This window comes from Bufo gargarizans, chromosome 8 (assembly GCF_014858855.1).
Source record: "Bufo gargarizans isolate SCDJY-AF-19 chromosome 8, ASM1485885v1, whole genome shotgun sequence".
Taxonomy (NCBI): domain Eukaryota; kingdom Metazoa; phylum Chordata; class Amphibia; order Anura; family Bufonidae; genus Bufo; species Bufo gargarizans.
In genome coordinates, this window is record NC_058087.1 from 61,175,556 (window position 1) to 61,194,717 (window position 19,162).

At 42.8% G+C, this 19,162-nt stretch overlaps 1 protein-coding gene across 1 annotated transcript in view; it reads right to left on the minus strand.

The window, feature by feature from the left end:
- Window positions 1–17,372, minus strand: part of LOC122945830 (putative methyltransferase DDB_G0268948) — a 219,575-nt gene extending 202,203 nt beyond the window's left edge. Inside the window, exons 1-2 of the mRNA XM_044305057.1 lie at window positions 17,322–17,372; window positions 303–455 (exon numbers count right to left, since the gene is read on the minus strand). The gene's annotated coding sequence lies outside the window, so the exon portion shown is untranslated. The remainder of the gene's footprint in view (window positions 1–302; window positions 456–17,321) is intronic.
- Window positions 17,373–19,162: the final 1,790 nt, after the last annotated feature.

Consider the following 19,162-nt stretch of genomic DNA (forward strand, 5'->3'; position numbering starts at 1 on the left):
AGTGAAATTGCAGTCTATATGTGTATTTTACGAATATTCGCTATATTGCTATAACTTTGTTTTTTAGAATATTCGTCATATTCGTCAACAAGAATATATAGCAATATGGCGAATATTCGTAAAATACACAAAATCGCAATACGCGATTAATTAAATCGCATATTATTTAATGATGAATATTCGATTTTGAAGAATATTCGCGAAATCGAATATGGCACCTCCCGCTTATCACTATTGTTAACCAAGATTATGAACTATTAATAACCTGCAAATAATTTTTTTTTCCCCACAAAAATACTTACGACCTCAAATCCATCACAGGCCGCAAAAACTGCAATTGGGCCGTGTAGAAGTAGGGCCTTTTCTTGGAGCCGTCTTCCCCACTATGGCCTTTGGCATTTAAATCACGCAGAATTGATCCCGGCAACTATTCCACCTGGTCTTTGTCTGTTTCACTGTAAATAAATCAAACATAAAAATTACTATAAAAATAGTAAAAACAACTACAGTCATGTGAAAAAATTAGGACACCCTTTGAAAGCAAGTGGTTTTTTGTAACATTTTTAATAAAAGGTTATTTCATCTCCGTTTCAACAATACAGAGAGATTAAAGTAATCCGACTAAACAAAGAAAACTGAAGAAAAGTCTTTTCAAGATCTTCTGTAAATGTCATTCTACAAAAATGCCTATTCTAACTGAGGAAAAAGATAGGACACCCTTGCCCCTAATAGCGAGTGTTACCTCCTTTGGCTGAAATAACTGCAGTGAGACGGTTCTTGTAGCCATCTACCAGTCTTCGACATCGGTCTGAGGAAATTTTACCCCACTCCTCAATGCAGAACTTTTTCAGCTGTGAGATGTTTGAGGGGTTTCTTGCACGTACAGCCCTTTTCAAGTCACCCCACAGCATCTCAATGGGATTCAAATCTGGACTTTGACTTGGCCATTCCAGGACTCTCCATTTCTTCTTTTTCAGCCAATCTTTGGTTGATTTACTAGTATGTTTTGGGTCATTGTCATGTTGCATGGTCCAGTTCCGCTTCAGCTTTAATTTTCTAACTGATGGTCTCACATGTTCTTCAAGCACCTTCTGATACACAGTAGAATTCATCGTGGATTCTATGATGGTGAGCTGACCAGGTCATGCTGCAGCAAAGCAGCCCCAAACCATGACACTTCCACCTCCATGCTTCACAGTTGGTATGAGGTTCTTTTCTTGGAATGCTGTGTTTGGTTTACGCCAAACATGTCCTCTGCTGTTGTGTCCAAATAATTCAATTTTGGACTCATCTGTCCAAAGAACATTATTCCAGAAGTCCTGGTCTTTGTCAACTTTATCTCTGGCAAATGTCAGTCTGGCCTCGATGTTTCTCTTGGAAAGCAAAGGTTTCCTCCTTGCACACCTCCCATGCAAGTTAAACTTGTACAGTCTCTTTCTGATTGTAGAGGCATGTACTTCTACATCAACAGTAGCCAGAGCCTGCTGTAGTTCTCGAGATGACACTTTAGGGTTTTTGGAGACCTCTTTTAGCATCTTGCGGTCTGCTCTTGGGGTGAACTTGCTGGGGCGACCAGTCCTGGGCATGTTGGCAGTTGTTTTGAAAGCCCTCCACTTGTAGACTATCTTCCGGACAGTGGAATGGCTGATTTCAAAATCTTTTGAGATCTTTTTAAATCCCTTCCCAGACTCATAGGCTGCTACAATCTTTTTTCTGAAGTCCTCTGACAGCTCTTTTGCTCTCACCATGGTGCTCACTCTCACTTCAACAGTCAGGAGCACACCAAACTAAATGTCTGAGGTTTAAATAGGGCAAGCCTCATTCAACATGCAGAGTAACGATCTACTAATTATGTGCACCTGGTGTGATATACCTGTGTGAGATCTGAGCCAATTTAAGAGGGAATACATGTGAGGGTGTCCTATCTTTTTCCTCAGTTAGAATAGGCATTTTTGTAGAATGACATTTACAGAAGATCTGGAAAAGACTTTTCTTCAGTTTTCTTTGTTTAGTTGGATTACTTTAATCTCTCTGTATTGTTGAAACGGAGATGAAATAACCTTTTATTAAAAATGTTACAAAAAACCACATGCTTTCAAAGGGTGTCCTAATTTTTTCACATGACTGTATTAAATAATAACAGGACAAATACCAAAGCTAAAATTTTTGCTAAATCAAGTTGCCAACTAATAGAAATGTCAGAAAATGATTATACATCACATGCTACAGTAGTGCAGGTGTGGGTATACTAATGTACAATAAGTTCAGGAAGGAGGAGATTAGTCGTGCAAGCCATTTGTACTATAATACTTTATAATATGGGATAGTGACAACTATTGTATGCTCAATTACAACAGGGACACGTGTCACCAAATAAAAAATGCACATACAGGTTATACATGACTACTGTTTGCTGTAGGGACAGCCATTTTAAGTAAAAAAAAATGATGGGGTATGGTATAAAGTAAACGACTCTTTCAAAAACCATGTACAGGCCAATACAAAATGAAGCCGGGCCACAAAATATGCAGTATTATGACCTCATGGAATTAATAGCTACATCATTAGTGACAACACAGGGCCAGTACAACGACATTGCTGGCACTTACCTAAATCTGCCCGCCCTCTGCAATCTGCTTTTTGCCCATTCGGGCAGCCTCATGCTCCGACCAACTTGCCCTCATGCCGCCTCCTTCCGAACTCTGTCCTGGAAGGCATTTGTCCGAGTGTCCCATAGTTCGGGCCTCTCCTGGACCAATGTGATCAATATTTCTACATTTGCAGAAAAGCCCAATCCACTGACTGCCACACTAAACTCCAAACTTTTATCTCAGGTGCCTAGCGATCATCAATCTGCATAACCTGTGACCTTCAACTTCCTGTAATATATTTATTTTATTTTATTGGCACAAAGTCTGGCAGACAGGTTGCCATGCAACTGATTGTAGAAAAACGGACACGGACGTGGATGACATACGGTTGTGCATCCACATTTTTAGCGGCCCCATTGACTTGAACGGGTCTGCTAACAATTTTTCGCGGACAAGTATAGGACAGGTTGTATTATTTTGACAGACTGGAACAACGGACGCGGATAACAAAAGGTGGACTAACCGCATTTTCAACGGCTCCAAAGAAATGAATGGGTCCGCATCTGAACCGCTAAATGTGCGGAACGGACGCGGAAACAAGCAACCGACGTGTGCATGAGGCCTAAAACGGACAAGAATAGGACATGTTCTATTTATTTTTTTTGCGGGGCTACGGAACGGACATACTGATGCGGACGGCACACGGTGTGCTGTCCACATTTTCTGCGGACCCGTTGAAATGAATGAGTCCACATCCTATCCGCAAAAAAAAATTAAATAACGGACACTGAAACAAACAACGCTGGTGTGCATGTAGCCTAAAGTTGGATTTAAGTTGGATTCAAATTCTGGATCATATGGGGAGGTTCTCTATGGTGAATATAATTTTGTTCGGGTTGCCTTCTAGGATCCCTTAGCGTCATAGATTACATGTTGGATTAACTATTAATAAATGATATAAGTTATATAGACGTGTACAATTTTGGTAACAGTTGTATTGGTAACTAGATAAGCTACAATTTCTGGGGAAATTGTGTGAAGTGTTCTTGCCTCCACCAGTAGTCTACAACGGGAGTGGCTTGAGTAACTGTTGTGTGGTTGGAGTGGCTGGAGTAACTGTGGAAAGGTTGGACTGGGTAGAGTAACTTTATGGAATGGGCAGAGTAACTGTGTGGAGTGTTTGGAGTGAGTAAAGATAGTAAACATTACACTAACCAATTGATTGATCAAATTTAAAAAGTACACATGGCAAGCTTCATAGAGTGAGAAATGCATTTCAACTTTTATTTATTTATATAGCACATTTAATTGCAATGTTGTTGCCCAAAGTGCTTCACAGTTACATTAAAACATACATTTATAAAAACATTAGCAGCCAATTTGTGGAGGTGGGCTTGAAAATATGGGAGTGGTGGCAGATTAGAAATCATGTTCTGATTGTTCAGCTCACACTCCAGCTTTTGTCACTCTGCTGGCTGCTCACACACACAAGAAACGTGCGGGGAGGAGACTCGAGCACATGCGGTATTCGGCCAAATACCGCCATGTGCCAAACATCGAGATGCTCGAGCCGAACTGGTGTTCGGCAGAGCATGCTCGATCAACACTAGTTATGATCTTTCTATATACACTCACCTAAAGAATTATTAGGAACACCATACTAATACGGTGTTGGACCCCCTTTTGCCTTCAGAACTGCCTTAATTCTATGTGGCATTGATTCAACAAGGTGCTTTAGAAATGTTGGCCCATATTGATAGGATAGCATCTTGCAGTTGATGGAGATGCACATCCAGGGCACGAAGCTTCCGTTCCACCACATCCCAAAGGTGCTCTATTGGGTTGAGATCTGGTGACTGTGGGGGCCATTTTAGTACAGTGAACTCATTGTCATGTTCAAGAAACCAATTTGAAATGAGTCGAGCTTTGTGACATGGTGCATTATCCTGCTGGAAGTAACCATCAGAGGATGGGTACATGGTGGTCATGAAGGGATGGACATGGTCAGAAACAATGCTCAGATAGCCCGTGGCATTTAAACGATGGCCAATTGGCACTAAGGGGCCTAAAGTGTGCCCAGAAAACATCCCCCACACCATTACACCACCACCACCAGCCTGCACAGTGGTAACAAGGCATGATGGATACATGTTCTCATTCTGTTTATGCCAAATTCGGACTCTACCATTTGAATGTCTCAACAGAAATCGAGACTCATCAGACCAAGCAACATTTTTCCAGTCTTCAACAGTCCAATTTTGGTGAGCTCGTGCAAATTGTAGCCTCTTTTTCCTATTTGTAGTGGAGATGAGTGGTACCCGGTGGGGTCTTCTGCTGTTGTAACCCACCTTTCTTTCCCATTCTGACATTCAGTTTGGAGTTCAGGAGATTGTCTTGACCAGGACCACAACCCTACATGCATTGAAGCAACTGCCATGCGATTGGTTGACTAGATAATCGCATTAATGAGAAATAGAACAGGTGTTCCTAATAATTTTTTAGGTGAGTGTATATCATATAGCAGGCATAATGATTATGGGTATTGTCACATGGTTTTCTGATGCAGTTTTGGAAGCCAAAATCAGGAGTGGATCATAAAAGGAGAGAAAGTAAAAGGCTCCATTCACACGTCCGCTGTTCCTTTCTGCATTTTGCGGAACAGAATTGCGGACCCATTCATTTCTACGATGTGCGGCTCGGATCCGAAAATGGGGTCCTCCGCTTCCGGGTTCGTAATTCCAATCCCCAAAAAAATAGGACATGTCTTATTCTTGTCCGCAATTGCGGACAAGAATAGGCATTTTCTTTTAAGTGCCAGTGATGTGCGGTGTGCAGAATGCGGAACACACATTGCCAGTGTCCGTGTTTTGCGGATCCGCAAAACACACACGGATGTGTGAATAAGCACTAAAGGATTGCAACTGCATCAGGAAACCTGACCATGTGGCCGTACACTTAGGCTAGGTCTACACGACGACATTTGTCGCGCGACATTTTGTTGCACCAATGTCGCGCGACAATTTTTATAATGGCAGTCTATGGTGTCGCACTGCAACATGCGACATGCTGCGATGGATTCAAGATGGATTTTTCTGCGACTGTCGCGTCGCAGTCGCAACATGTCGCATGTTGCAGTGCGACACCATAGACTGCCATTATAAAAATTGTCGCGCGACATTAGTGCAACAAAAAGTCGCACGACAACTGTTGCGCCCTGTCGCGCGACAAATGTCGTCGTGTAGACCTAGCCTTAAGGGTGAGGCCGCATGATAAGGTTTCTGCTTGCAATTATGGAAGCCAAAACCAGGAGTGAATTCAAAAAAAGAGGAGAAGTTGTATCTGTCCTACTTTCTCTCCTTTTATAATCCACTGCTGATTTTGGCTTCAAAAATTGCATCAGGGAACCTGATCATGTGGCCGTACCCTAAGGGCTCATGCACATGAACGTATTTTCTTTCAATCCGTTCTGGGTTTTTTTTGTTTGTTTTTTGCAGACCGTATGCACAACCATTAATTTCAATCGGTCCGCAAAAAAAGTAAGGTACTCCGTGTGCATTTTGTTACCGTATGTCCGTATTTCTGTTCCGCAAAAAAATAGAACATGTCCTATTATTGTCCGCATTACGGACAAGGATAGGACTGTTCTATTAGGGGCCAGCTGTTCCGTTCCGCTAAATTTTTCGCGTATCCATTTTTTGCGGACCGCAAAATACATATGGTCGTGTGCATGAGGACTAACACAAATGAAAATTATACAGGGAGCATTTTCTACATGATATCAGCACTGATTAATTATTTGAGAATAGCTGTCAGACTAGGACCAAAAGGTTTGCAAAAATTGCTATCTTTATACCAAATGGTTTGCAGTCGGGGGTATCAGCTTTATTATACTATAGACTTCAGGAGAGGTTGTACCACCACACTTCTCCCCCCTGCTCGCTCGCTCGCTCTCGCTCTCTTTCTCCACCTGTGTTGGTTCAGCTGCTGCCTGTGCAGTTTTCCAGGCAATCATTGAGCATCAAGTGATTTCAGCACAACCTTTTGTTAGGGAAAATGAAGGATCCTCAAATTGCAGAAAATTCTGCCGTGCAGAAGCAAGGCTCAAATCTAAAGACTAAAGGTAGGGGTAGGACTGTGCAAGTCCTAATCTATCTATCCATCTATCGAATCTAGCTATAATTTTATGCCTGCTATGTATATATGGAAGTAAATGTCTTGTATACATCCTATTTGCTTTCCATAGAGCAATGCACTCTAGATTTGAGTTTATTTTTTATTTTTATAAAACTATAAAATAATAGGAATACAGGTAAATCATCAGAATTAAATAATTTGTTGTGCTTTGCCTTTGTAATTCTCATAAGGCCAGTGTAGAACATTTATCATGTCCTTGACAATGAACACTTCACAGTGGATTACTATCAATGTCACCACGTCACATTGTATCATATATCTTTGTACGTGTTATGCTACATTATTATAAGATGGTTTTATTTTTCAACAAACAATAGAATTCATTCAATGATTTTTTTTCATTCTATAGAATATCCTTTGGGGAATATCACGAGTTGCTGATGTAGATGCTGCAGTGATAATACATAGTATACTGTATAATGTGACATACATCACCGTATGTTACATTATATATTGTGTAGCAATAACGATTTTATTCTATCTGTTACTGAATGAATGAAATGTAGCTATCGTGATAATGAGGCGAATGCTCTCTGTGATTTTCCTATCAATAGACTTGTTTTCTACATGTGTGCTGCATGGTTTTAAGGCATTATATATAATAGATTTCTGCAAAGCTGTAGGAAGTAACCAATATTTGAAAGAGGTATAGATGTCATATGTGGTTGACTGCAGACATGCATCACTGAAAGGGTGAATACAGACGTATGTAATGACGTAGGTGGTAAATATAGACTTGATGTCTAGGGGGAGCAAAAAAAAGGAGGCAAAAGCAGCATGTAGCAATGACTCGATAGTAAAATGAAGAAATGATTATGCACTGTGTGGGGGTGAAAGCTGGTAACGCTAGGCACAGCTGTGTTGGCAGATGTTACTCTCTTGAGAGGTGTGACTGTAGAGGGAAGGTATGATGCTGCTGTTAGTTAGCAGAGAACGTATACAGGATAGGATGCAGCATGGCATTAAGTGTATGACACAACAAGGACTTGATTACTAGGTCAACATTTCGGGTGTACATGAGGGTCTGTGACTCTCACATGAGAACTAAGCAAAAGATAATATACAGACAGGTCCTGAAATCTGTACAATTTACTTAATGAAAGAAAGCAATCACCATGTCTGCAGGGCTACTGCAAAATGTGTCAAATGCAAAGATTCTCTGGCTGATTCTGCAGCTGAGCCAAGCAGCCCGCACTCCAATTAGGCAGAGCACTGCTGAGATCACATGGTCCTGCGATGCTGAAACACCCAGCATGATAGATGTGTCTGTGCTGTCCCCATGGTAACGGTGTTTGTTCAGTACATTGGATCACAGACAAGAAAATGCAGTGTAAACAGATTTATAAATAAAAAGCCAGACACAAAAACAAGTGGCACTTTATTGCAACATTTTAATACATTACATTTAAAGGGGTTATGCCATGATCGATGTAACCCATGCAAATCAGATATCATAAAATAAATGGCAATCTGTTTATAACAAAGCTAGAACTAGCTCTGTACCTCCATGTGCAAGTCCAGCCCCTCCATTCATTGCTTCATGTCCTCGGTTAGATCTCTTTAGGCTAGCATCTCAGGGGGGTATTCTCTCCTGTCACTGTCACAGCTGCTAACAGTAGATATGGTTGGTGGCAGTTGAAGGATAGAACTGAGCATGTGCAACCACCTCAGCAGGTAGACATTAGTGATGAGCGGCAAGGGCAATATTCGAATTTGCGATATTTCACTAATGTTTGGGCGAATATTCGTCATATATTCGAGAATGCGCTATCATTTTCTTGAATGCGAAAATCGGCAATATAATATTCACGTAATGCGCACGCAATACAGGCGTGGGTCACTATGCTACATTTTTCAAGCTACTAGAAGTTTCCTGAAACTCGAGAAAATGGTTGGCACGACAGAACATTACAATAGCTTTATATGCAGATAGAGTGCTCCAATATATTCGCTATGGCGAAAATCGGCACTAATGATGAGAATATTTTGGCACAATATGTGCAACTTCACATTTTAACAGGTCTGACTACTTATTAGTGATCGGTGCACTAAGTATTGTTGTGAACTTGTGACATCACAGCACTATGTCTGTAGCATGTATGTATGACTATCTAACCTACACTGACTATCTCCCATTAACTATCTATACTATACAGTACAGACCAAAAGTTTGGACACACCTTCCCATTCAAAGAGTTTTCTTTATTTTCATGACTATGAAAATTGTAGATTCACACTGAAGGCATCAAAACTATGAATTAACACATGTGGAATTATATACATAACAAAAAAGTGTGAAACAACTGAAAATATGTCATATTCTAGGTTCTTCAAAGTAGCCACCTTTTGCTTTGATTACTGCTTTGCACACTCTTGGCATTCTCTTGATGAGCTTCAAGAGGTAGTCACCTGAAATGGTTTTCACTTCACAGGTGTGCCCTGTCAGGTTTAATAAGTGGGATTTCTTGCCTTATAAATGGGGTTGGGACCATCAGTTGCGTTGTGAAGTCAGGTGGATACACAGCTGATAGTCCTACTGAATAGACTGTTGGAATTTGTATTATGGCAAGAAAAAAGCAGCTAAGTAAAGAAAAACGAGTGGCCAGCATTACTTTAAGAAATGAAGGTCAGTCAGTCCGAAAAATTGGGAAAACTTTGAAAGTGTCCCCAAGTGCAGTCACAAAAACCATCAAGCGCTACAAAGAAACTGGCTCACATGCGGACCGCCCCAGGAAAGGAAGACCAAGAGTCACCTCTGCTGCGGAGAATAAGTTCATCCGAGTCACCAGCCTCAGAAATCACAGGTTAACAGCAGCTCAGATTAGAGACCAGGTCCATGCCACACAGAGTTCTAGCAGCAGACACATCTCTAGAACAACTGTTAAGAGGAGACTGTGTGAATCAGGCCTTCATGGTAGAATATCTGCTAGGAAACCACTGCTAAGGACAGGCAACAAGCAGAAGAGACTTGTTTGGGCTAAAAAACACAAGGAATGGACATTAGACCAGTGGAAATCTGTGCTTTGGTCTGATGAGTCCAAATTTGAGATCTTTGGTTCCAACCACCGTGTCTTTGTGCGACACAGAAAAGGTGAACAGATGGACTCTACATGCCTGGTTCCCACGTTGAAGCATGGAGCAGGAGGTGTGATGGTGTGGGGGTGACTTGCTGGTGACACTGTTGGGGATTTATTCAAAATTGAAGGCATACTGAACCAGCATGGCTACCACAGCATCTTGCAGCGGCATGCTATTCCATCCGGTTTGCGTTTAGTTGGACCATCATTTATTTTTCAACAGGACAATGACCCCCAAACACACCTCCAGGCTGTGTAAGGGCTATTTGACCATGAAGGAGAGTGATGGGGTGCTGCGCCAGATGACCTGGCCTCCACAGTCACCGGACCTGAACCCAATCGAGATGGTTTGGGGTGAGCTGGACCATAGAGTGAAGGCAAAAGGGCCAACAAGTGCTAAGCATCTCTGGGAACTCCTTTAAGACTGTTGGAAGACCCTTTCAGGTGACTACCTCTTGAAGCTCATCAAGAGAATGCCAAGAGTGTACAAAGCAGTAATCAAAGCAAAAGGTGGCTACTTTGAAGAACCTGGAATATGACATATTTTCAGTTGTTTCACACTTTGTTGTTATGTATATAATTCCACATGTGTTAATTCATAGTTTTGATGCCTTCAGTGTGAATCTACAATTTTCATAGTCATGAAAATAAAGAAAACTCTTTGAATGAGAAGGTGTGTCCAAACTTTTGGTCTGTACTGTATATAAACGAACTAACTAGCTAATGTAATTACACAGGAAAGCAGAGAGCACAGCAATGACACTGCTGTCTCTCTCAGATCTGCATACACTGGCTGCTGGGGAGGTTCTTATATAGTAAGGGGTAGGTAACTTTCCTATCGGTGGCTAGGGATGTTGCTAAGCTCAGACAAAGACATTGCAGCCTTCTCATTGGCCCACAAGCAAGAAGGGAGGTTACTGATGGAAAAAAAATCTAGAATATTCGAAATAACTAATATATATCACTATATTCTAAATATTCGCAAATTCTCGAAGTGCCGATATTCACGATTAATATTCGCGGTACAAATATTTGCGCCCAACTCTAGTAGACATTATAATGAAGTATGGCTAGTATCTAACAAATGGGGGATATTTAGCATGTAAGACATTATAATGAAGTATGGCTAGCATGCAATAAATGGGGTATTTTTAACAACATTTTCATGCTGAATTGTAAAAAGAAAATAGCATTTAAGATGAACTGCTTTAACTTTAAAACTTACCTAGTATTAATTAAATCAATATTTTCACGTCAAAAATGGAGTTTCCTTAATAAATCAACAGTTATGCCGTAAGATAAAAGGGTATGCTGGCATGAAATATTTCCTTTAATCCATATAATATACAATTATGTCAGGCTAAAAAGGCCTCTGTGCTAACTCATTGGCCTCAATGGTATTTTGTGTCAGTCTTAAAGGGGTTGTCCAGCCTTTTTAAAATGATGACCTATCCTCAGGATAGGCCATCACTAGCTGAACAACAGGGGTTCGGCACCTTGTAGCCCCGCCGATCAGCTGTTCTGTGAAGCTCCATTGCCAGAAGTCGGCACCTGAGCTACTGTAAACATTGTCATGTACAGTGCTTTTCACTTCTGCATTACTCCCAGTAACTTCAGTGGGAGAAGCACTGTGGTGACAAGAGCTGCCTATTGCGGTGTTGCAGTGTAGTTCCAGTGACAAGTTCTGATTGTAGGATGTGTAAGGTGCCTGATCACTGCTAATCAGCTAGTGAAGCATCACCTAACAAAGGCTGGACAACCCCTTTAAGATGGATAGAATAAGCCAAGATTGAACCATGGAGGCCAATGATGAATAGAGGTAATAGGCCATCACTTAAAAAAGGCTGGACATCCCTTTAATTTCTTGTACTTCTGTTTCTTTAATTAATTTTGCAACAAATGTATCTAATGACACACACCACTTTTCTCTAATTGTCATGGAAGGTGTGGTGTTCTTGGTTCAGTTTTGTGGCTTCCATTTGGGTAGCACGGTGGCTCAGTTGTTAGCACTGGTGCCTTGCAGCGGCTGGGGTCCTAGGTTCAAATCCAACCAAGGACAACATCTGCATGGGGTTTGTATGGGTTTCCTCCCACAGACATACTGATAGGGACCTTAGATTGTGGACAGATTGATACTAACGTCTGTAAAGCGCTGCGGAATATAGTAGCGCTATATAAGTGCGTAAAATAAATAAATAAAATACATTTGACACCAGTTTGCATGCAGATGCAACTTTTTTTTTAGATTTTTTTCAACTTCCTGTTGGTTAATATAAATTAGATTAAATAAAGTTTAATATTTCTATACCATTGTGTTAGAATTCTGCTTCTGCAAGCAGATACAGGATCATAGAGCAATCAATGTGAATGTAAGTTTGTCCTTGGTTGCTGCCACACAGATGAGTTGGCTTCAATAGCGCTCAATCCAATTAGGCTTGTCCGTGCTGTACTTGATAAGCATGAAACTGCAGGCACTCTGTGCCAATAATTAAAATGCTGTGGATTTTTTTTTCCAGTCAATTTGAGTAAAAGACACATACTGGCTGCAGAATTTCAAGGATTTTTGTCAGGATTTAGAAAATGTGTGTTTCGTTTATGTCTGTCTGTAACTATGCATGTGTTTTATGCCATGATTTGCATTAATTTTGTGTCTGAGAGCCCTCAAATCTTGTTTTGGGGCTCTACAAATATGAACTCTTCTATGTAGCTGGAACAACCGTGTAGGTAATTTGTAAGATTATTATCAAGGGTTACTCTTTAAACAGTATCAGACTGTTTTGGTTAGGCTTCTTTCACACGACCGTATGGCTTTTTCAGTGTTTTGCAGTCCGTTTTTCACAGATCCATTGTTCCGTTTTTTGCTTCCGTTGTGTTTCTGTTTCGTTTTTCTGTATGGTATATACAGTACACAGTAATTACATAGAATAAATTGGGCTGGGCATAACATTTTCAATAGATGGTTTTGCAAAAACGGAATGGATACGTATGCATTTCCGTATGTGTTCCGTTTTTTTTTGCAGACCCATTGACTTGAATGGATCCACGGAACGTGAATTGCGGGCACGCAAGCTTGGCTATTTCAGATGCCCCATAGGGCACTTGGCTGTATTCAGAGTTTCATAGCAGTGAATGAATAACACGTCTACATGTGGGGATTGCTCTTCATTAACTTTGGAGCTCTGTTCTTGGGTTAGAAGTGGGTTCTAGAGGTGGGACCTGCACCTATTTGACTTTTATGGTATATTCTATTGATATGCCAAAAATGCCCAGATAGGAATACCTCTTTGACTTGGCAGCATTGTTAGCTTCACAGAGACCATAGATCAGTGTTGTCTTCACACCGTCCCCTTATTATCTGTTAAACAGGAGGAGAGAAACCATACATGCTTGGCTCTGTTCCTAGGAGCCTTCTCTCCAGTCAACCCCTCTCTTACTCCGGTTCAGCTTACTATGTTGTAGGACTGAAAATTTCTCCTCAGACTGCTGTTTGACACAGCACCTCCCATTCCCAGCTATAACCCTAAGTTCACACTTGCGCGTTTTACAGCGCGTTCGAACGCGCTGTAAAACTCATAACCGATGCAAACCAATGCTTCCCTATGGGACTGGTTCACATTTTCGCGTTTTACAGCGCGTTCGAACGCACTGAAAAACGCCCAACGCATAAACAAGTTCTTGAGCTTTTTTTTGGCCGTTTGTCGCGCGTTTTGGCCCATAGACTTCAATAGGAACGTGCAACGCTTGTATTTTGTGCGTTTTTGACACTGAAAATGCGCGTTCGAACGCCCGTTTTGGATTTAGCAACATGCTGAAAAAGGCCTATGATTGACCAAACTTCATATAGACAGGGATATTTGCTCATTGGACAACACTGCAGTCAATTACACAAACGCGTGTCAAACGCGCGTTTATTATTGCAAAAAACGCGCATAAAAACGCGTCTCAGAAACGCTCAGGTGTGAACCCAGGGTAACACTTTTCCCCAGTTGAAGCCTCCTACAATCCATGCTTCCTTGGCTCCTCTTGGTTGAGATCTCCCACAGTCCCCAGTAGACTCCCCGGAACTGACAACTTGCACAGCCCACACTGCTTCAAGATGTCCCTTCCCATGGCTATAATAGGTTATTCCTAAAAACTACTCGAAAGTGGCAATGGTTTCCTGTGTCAGTGTAAGATATGCTCCCAACTAACATTATCATGGATTTGTGAGGTTATATTGTGATGGCACCTCTCACCTATGGGTTTACCGAAGGCAAATCAGGTGACTCATTATGCAGTGTCTCCACAGGCTTCTTCTCACTCATTCCACCCTTCAACCTTCCAGTTTAGTGGATTCAATAATATAAGTAAGCAGACGTAAATGTACAATGAAAACAATTATACTAAGCACGGGAGGGTTGTTTCAAAAATAGTCCAGCCTAAAAGTTGGCCCAGGCCTGATTAACTTACCGTTACTTGCAAACTCTGTATGTTCCTTAAATTTAGCTGATGTAGCCATTCTATGTGCAATCCAAAGGTATGATTCATCATATAATTTGAATCATTTATATTTTTTTTCTTAGGTTTTGGTCTTAATGAAGCTCTCCTGTTCCCTAAGCAAGTCATCAATAAAACTCTGTGTAGCAATGCACCAAATGGTGAGTTTGATTAACCTCTGTTAGGCTACTTTCACACTTGCAGCAGGACGAATCCGGCAGGCTGGTCTCCCTGTTGGATCTGTCCTTCTGCTGTTTTGCCGTATCACCGCTCCGTCCCCATTGACTATAATGGGGACGGGGGCAGAGCTCCGGCGCAGTACGGCAGTGCACGGCGAAAGGCTGCCGGACTAAAAGTCCTGCATGCCCAAATTTTTAGTCCGGCGGTCTCTGACCGTGAACTTCCGTACTGCGCCAGAGCGCCGCCCCCGTACCCATTATAGTCAATGGGGATGGAGCGGTGATACGGCGAAACTGCGGAAGGACGGATCCGACAGGGAGACCAGCCTGCCGGATCCGTCCTGCTGCAAGTGTGAAAGTACCCTAAACTTCTGTAAAGTCTACAATGATGGAGTCACATGTGTATAATGAAGTAATGAAAGTTAAGTGCTGCTATAAACATTACTCACATGTATTGTAATGTTAAGGCTACTTTCACACTAGCGTTTTGGCTTTCTGTTTGTGAGATCCGTTCAGAGCTCTCACAAGTGGTCCAAAACTGATCATTTTTGCCCTAATGCATTCTGAATGGATAAGGATCCACTCAGAATGCATCAGTTTGCCTCCGTTCAGTCACCATCCCGCTCTGGAGGCGGACACCAGGCTGTCCGCCTGACTAAATGGAGCCAAACGGATCCAACCTGGTACACAATGTAAGTCAATGGGGACGGTTCCATTTTCTATGACACAATCTGGCACAATAGAAGTTGGATCTGTCCCCCATTGACTTTCAATGTTGTTCAAGACTGATCCATCATGGCTATAGAAGACATAATGCAACCGGATACAGTCATGACAGATGCATGCGATTGTATTATTTCAACTGAAGCGTTTTTGCAGATCCATGACGGATCCGCAAAAAACGCTTAGCCTTAGTTGTTGCATATTGTCAGTACAGAATCCGCACCAAAAATCTGCATCAAGTCCAGCACATTCTCTGCTTTTTGAGCGCATACTGCTACTGTAGCTGGGGGCAAGATATTGCAGCTTAGTACTTACAAGTTTGCATCAAAAGGGGAATTTCTAAGCAGTTTTGGTGCTGGAGTTAAAACGCTGTGTGTCATGGTAGGGAATGGTGAAGCCCTGAACTCGCCCACATCACTATCCCTACCGACTTGTGGGATCCGTCCTGAAGTGACGGCCCACAACTGGATGACAGTCCCTTCCTGACTAGGTGCTGGGCCCTATCAGGGAACATACAAAAGGTGAAAATAATGCACATAATGACAGACAGGCAAAACCAGGACTGAATCAGAATCCAAAGCAAAGTCAAATCAGGCCAGAGTCCTAACCAGAGAAATACGTCAGAACCAAGACAAAATATAAACACACAGTCAAATGCCAGATGGGGTTAGAGGCAGGAGATCATGTCCTGCAATAAACGTTAGTCAGGTGAAAAGTCAGGAACTAGCCGCAAGTCAGAGAACCAGGTATCAAATAAACGTTAGTAAGGCTAAGAAAACCAATCGCAAGCAGCTGCCTGTTTAAATCTCCCTCTGGCAGAGAGCACATGACACTGGCACCGTGCCTGATGGGTTTGACGCCTCTGCTCCCTGATAGGCTGAGCAGCTGCCATATCATTGGGCCTGCTGCTACAGCAACACAATGATGCCAGCAGTGTTGCCATGGAGTGACAGGACATGCCACGGGAGCACCACCGCGCGAGTTCACGACACTGGTCATGACTAACAGTATAGTAAACCTAGAAGCAATTAGTTCTATGAGCTAACAAACACACAATAGATTGGAAAGTAAGATACGGCTAGGTTCACATCTGCGGTAAAATTCTATTTTTCTGTTCTGGTATAAGAACAGGAAAACAGAAGTACGAAATCCCACCGATAATAGTTGGGATGTCAAGTTACCATTTTAGATTCTGACACTGTGCCAGACAAAATACTGCAGCATCTAATGGTATTTTCTGCTGCTTTTTTGCCAGAATTTGTGACAGACATTCCTGACAGATGTGAACCTAGCCTAAATAATGGAATTATCCAAAGATAAGAATTATCCAAAACTAAGTGAAATAGTATACTTTGTACAAACATAAAAAAAAGTCCAGAAAGAGTGCAGTAAGAAGCATACCAGTCAATCGAAAAAATATGAAAGAATAAACTCAACAGGGGGGGACAACGTACCAAATCTTTTAGAGGTGCGCGTCTCTAAATACATTTGGCACATCTTTTGGTATTTCTGCAAAAGAAAAGTAAATTTATGACTGCTGTTGTGTATTACATGGCTTTTAAGAGGATTCAATAAAACCTGAAGATTTTATATGATACTGGATAGTGGATTCATCTTTCTTATTCACCTTAATTTATATACCTTAAGTATGACCGGGGCAGTCAGTGCCCCCCCCCCCCCTCCCCTCCCAGCTAAACCATGCCTACTTTTAAAAATGTAGCAACCACAGACATCAGGTCTAAAGACCATACAGCAGAGAGTATTATTCCATTAAAACCAAATAGCCTCAAGCTGGTCCAGTATATATACTATGAGACCTGTAAAATGTTCCATCCTTACTTCTGTAATCCTAAAGTTCAATCGTGGATTTAGAGTCTTTGGGGATATGTTGAGCAGGGTCGAGAGAAATGTATTGCTTTGAAATCTGAATGAGGAGGGCAGGGCCGGCTTTAGGTGTTCAGGCACCCTGTGCGAGCTAACCTTGTGGCGCCCCCCCCCCCCCCTCAAAAAAATAAATAAATATTGTGTGGCACAGTGTATGCTATATGTGTATAACAAACATATTTCACATGAACACTTACAGTTACTTGGCTTGGCCCTTGGGGATCTCGGACGCCATTTCCACACTTTGGCCGGGGGCTCGGCGGAGCTGATGTTGTGTTTTATCCTAATGAGAAAGATTTCATAAGGATTTGGAGAAGGGGCAGAGGGATAGCAGAGCAGGGAGAGGCTGGTGCTGCTACTAGGGGGTCATACCATGGGGGAGTAATAAAGCCCACCATAATGCCCCCCCAGTAGTAATAATTCTCCTTATAATGTGACAGTGCAAAAAATACCCCCTTGTAATGCCCCCATTTGAGCTAATGTCCCCATAGTGCCCCCATAATGTGCCAGTATAAAATACCCCTATATAGTGCCCCTAGTAAATGACCCCATAGTGCTCCACACCCTCCTTCCTCCTAGTGCCCCCCATAATGTACCAGTATAAAATGCTCCAGTAGATGCCCTCAGTGTCCCCCATAATTTGCAAGTATAAAATACCCCTTCTTAGTGCCCCCCGTAGATGACCCCACAGTACTCCTCTCCCCCCTTCCCCATAGTACCAACCATGTGTCCCAGTATAAAATTGTACTGTACAGAGAGACCATATAAAATACCCCTTCTTTGTGGCCTCAGTAGATGCCCCTATAGTGCCCCCAATCATGTGCCAGTATTAACAGCCCCCCCCCCGTGCCAGTAATAATAGCCCCCTATGCCAGTAATAGCAGCCTCCAGTAATAACAGCCCCTCTGTATCAGTAATAACAGCCCCCAGTAATAATAGCCCCTGTGTGTCAGTAATAACAGCCCCTCTGTGCCAGTAATAACAGCCCCCGCCAGTAATAACAGCCCCCCCTTTGCCAGTAATAACAGCCCCCCCCTTTGCCAGTAATGTTATGGGGGGATCTGTGGATGACGGACACTGTTATGGGGGGATCTGTGGATGACGGACACTTATGGGGGGATCTGTGGATGACGGACACTTATGGGGGGATCTGTGGATGACGGACACTTATGGGGGGATCTGTGGATGACGGACACTTATGGGGGGATCTGTGGATGACGGACACTAATGGGGGGATCTATGGATGACGGACACTAATGAGGGGATCTGTGGATGACGGACACTTATGGGGTGGATCTGTGGCTGGCACTGTTACAGGGGGATCTGTGGCTGGCACTGTTACAGGGGGGGATCTGTGGATGGCACTGGTATATATGTGCCATCCACAGACCCCCCACCCCATAACAGTGCCATCCACAGTGCCCCCCCCAGCCCATAACTTAAAGGGGGCTGTGATCCGCACAATTAATTGTGCGTATCATAGCCCCCTGTAAGAGATCAGGTGCTGCCAGGCAGCAGGGGCCAGACCCCCCTCCCTCCCCAGTTTTAAATTAATTGGTGGCCAGTGCGGCCCCCCTCCCTCCCTCCTCAGTATTATATTCATTGGTGGCCAGTGCGGCCCCCCTCCCTCCCTCCCCAGTATTATATTCATTGGTGGCCAGTGTGGCCCCCCTCCCTCCCCAGTATAATATTCATTGGTGGCCAGTGCGGCCCCCCCTCCATCCCTCCCTAGTATTATATTCATTGGTGGCCAGTGCGGCCCCCCTCTCAGTATTATATTCATTGGTGGCCAGTGCGGCCCCCCTCCCTCCCTCCGCTGTATTATATTCATTGGTGGCCAGTGTGGCCTCCCCTCTCCCCCCCTAATTAAAATCACCCCCCCTATCATTGGTGGCAGCGGAGAGTTCCGATCGCAGTCCCAGTTTAATCGCTGGGTCTCCGATCGGTTACCATGGCAGCCAAGACGCTACTGCAGTCCTGGCTGCCATGGTTACTTAGCAATTTTATTAGAAGCATTATACTTACCTGCGATGTCTGT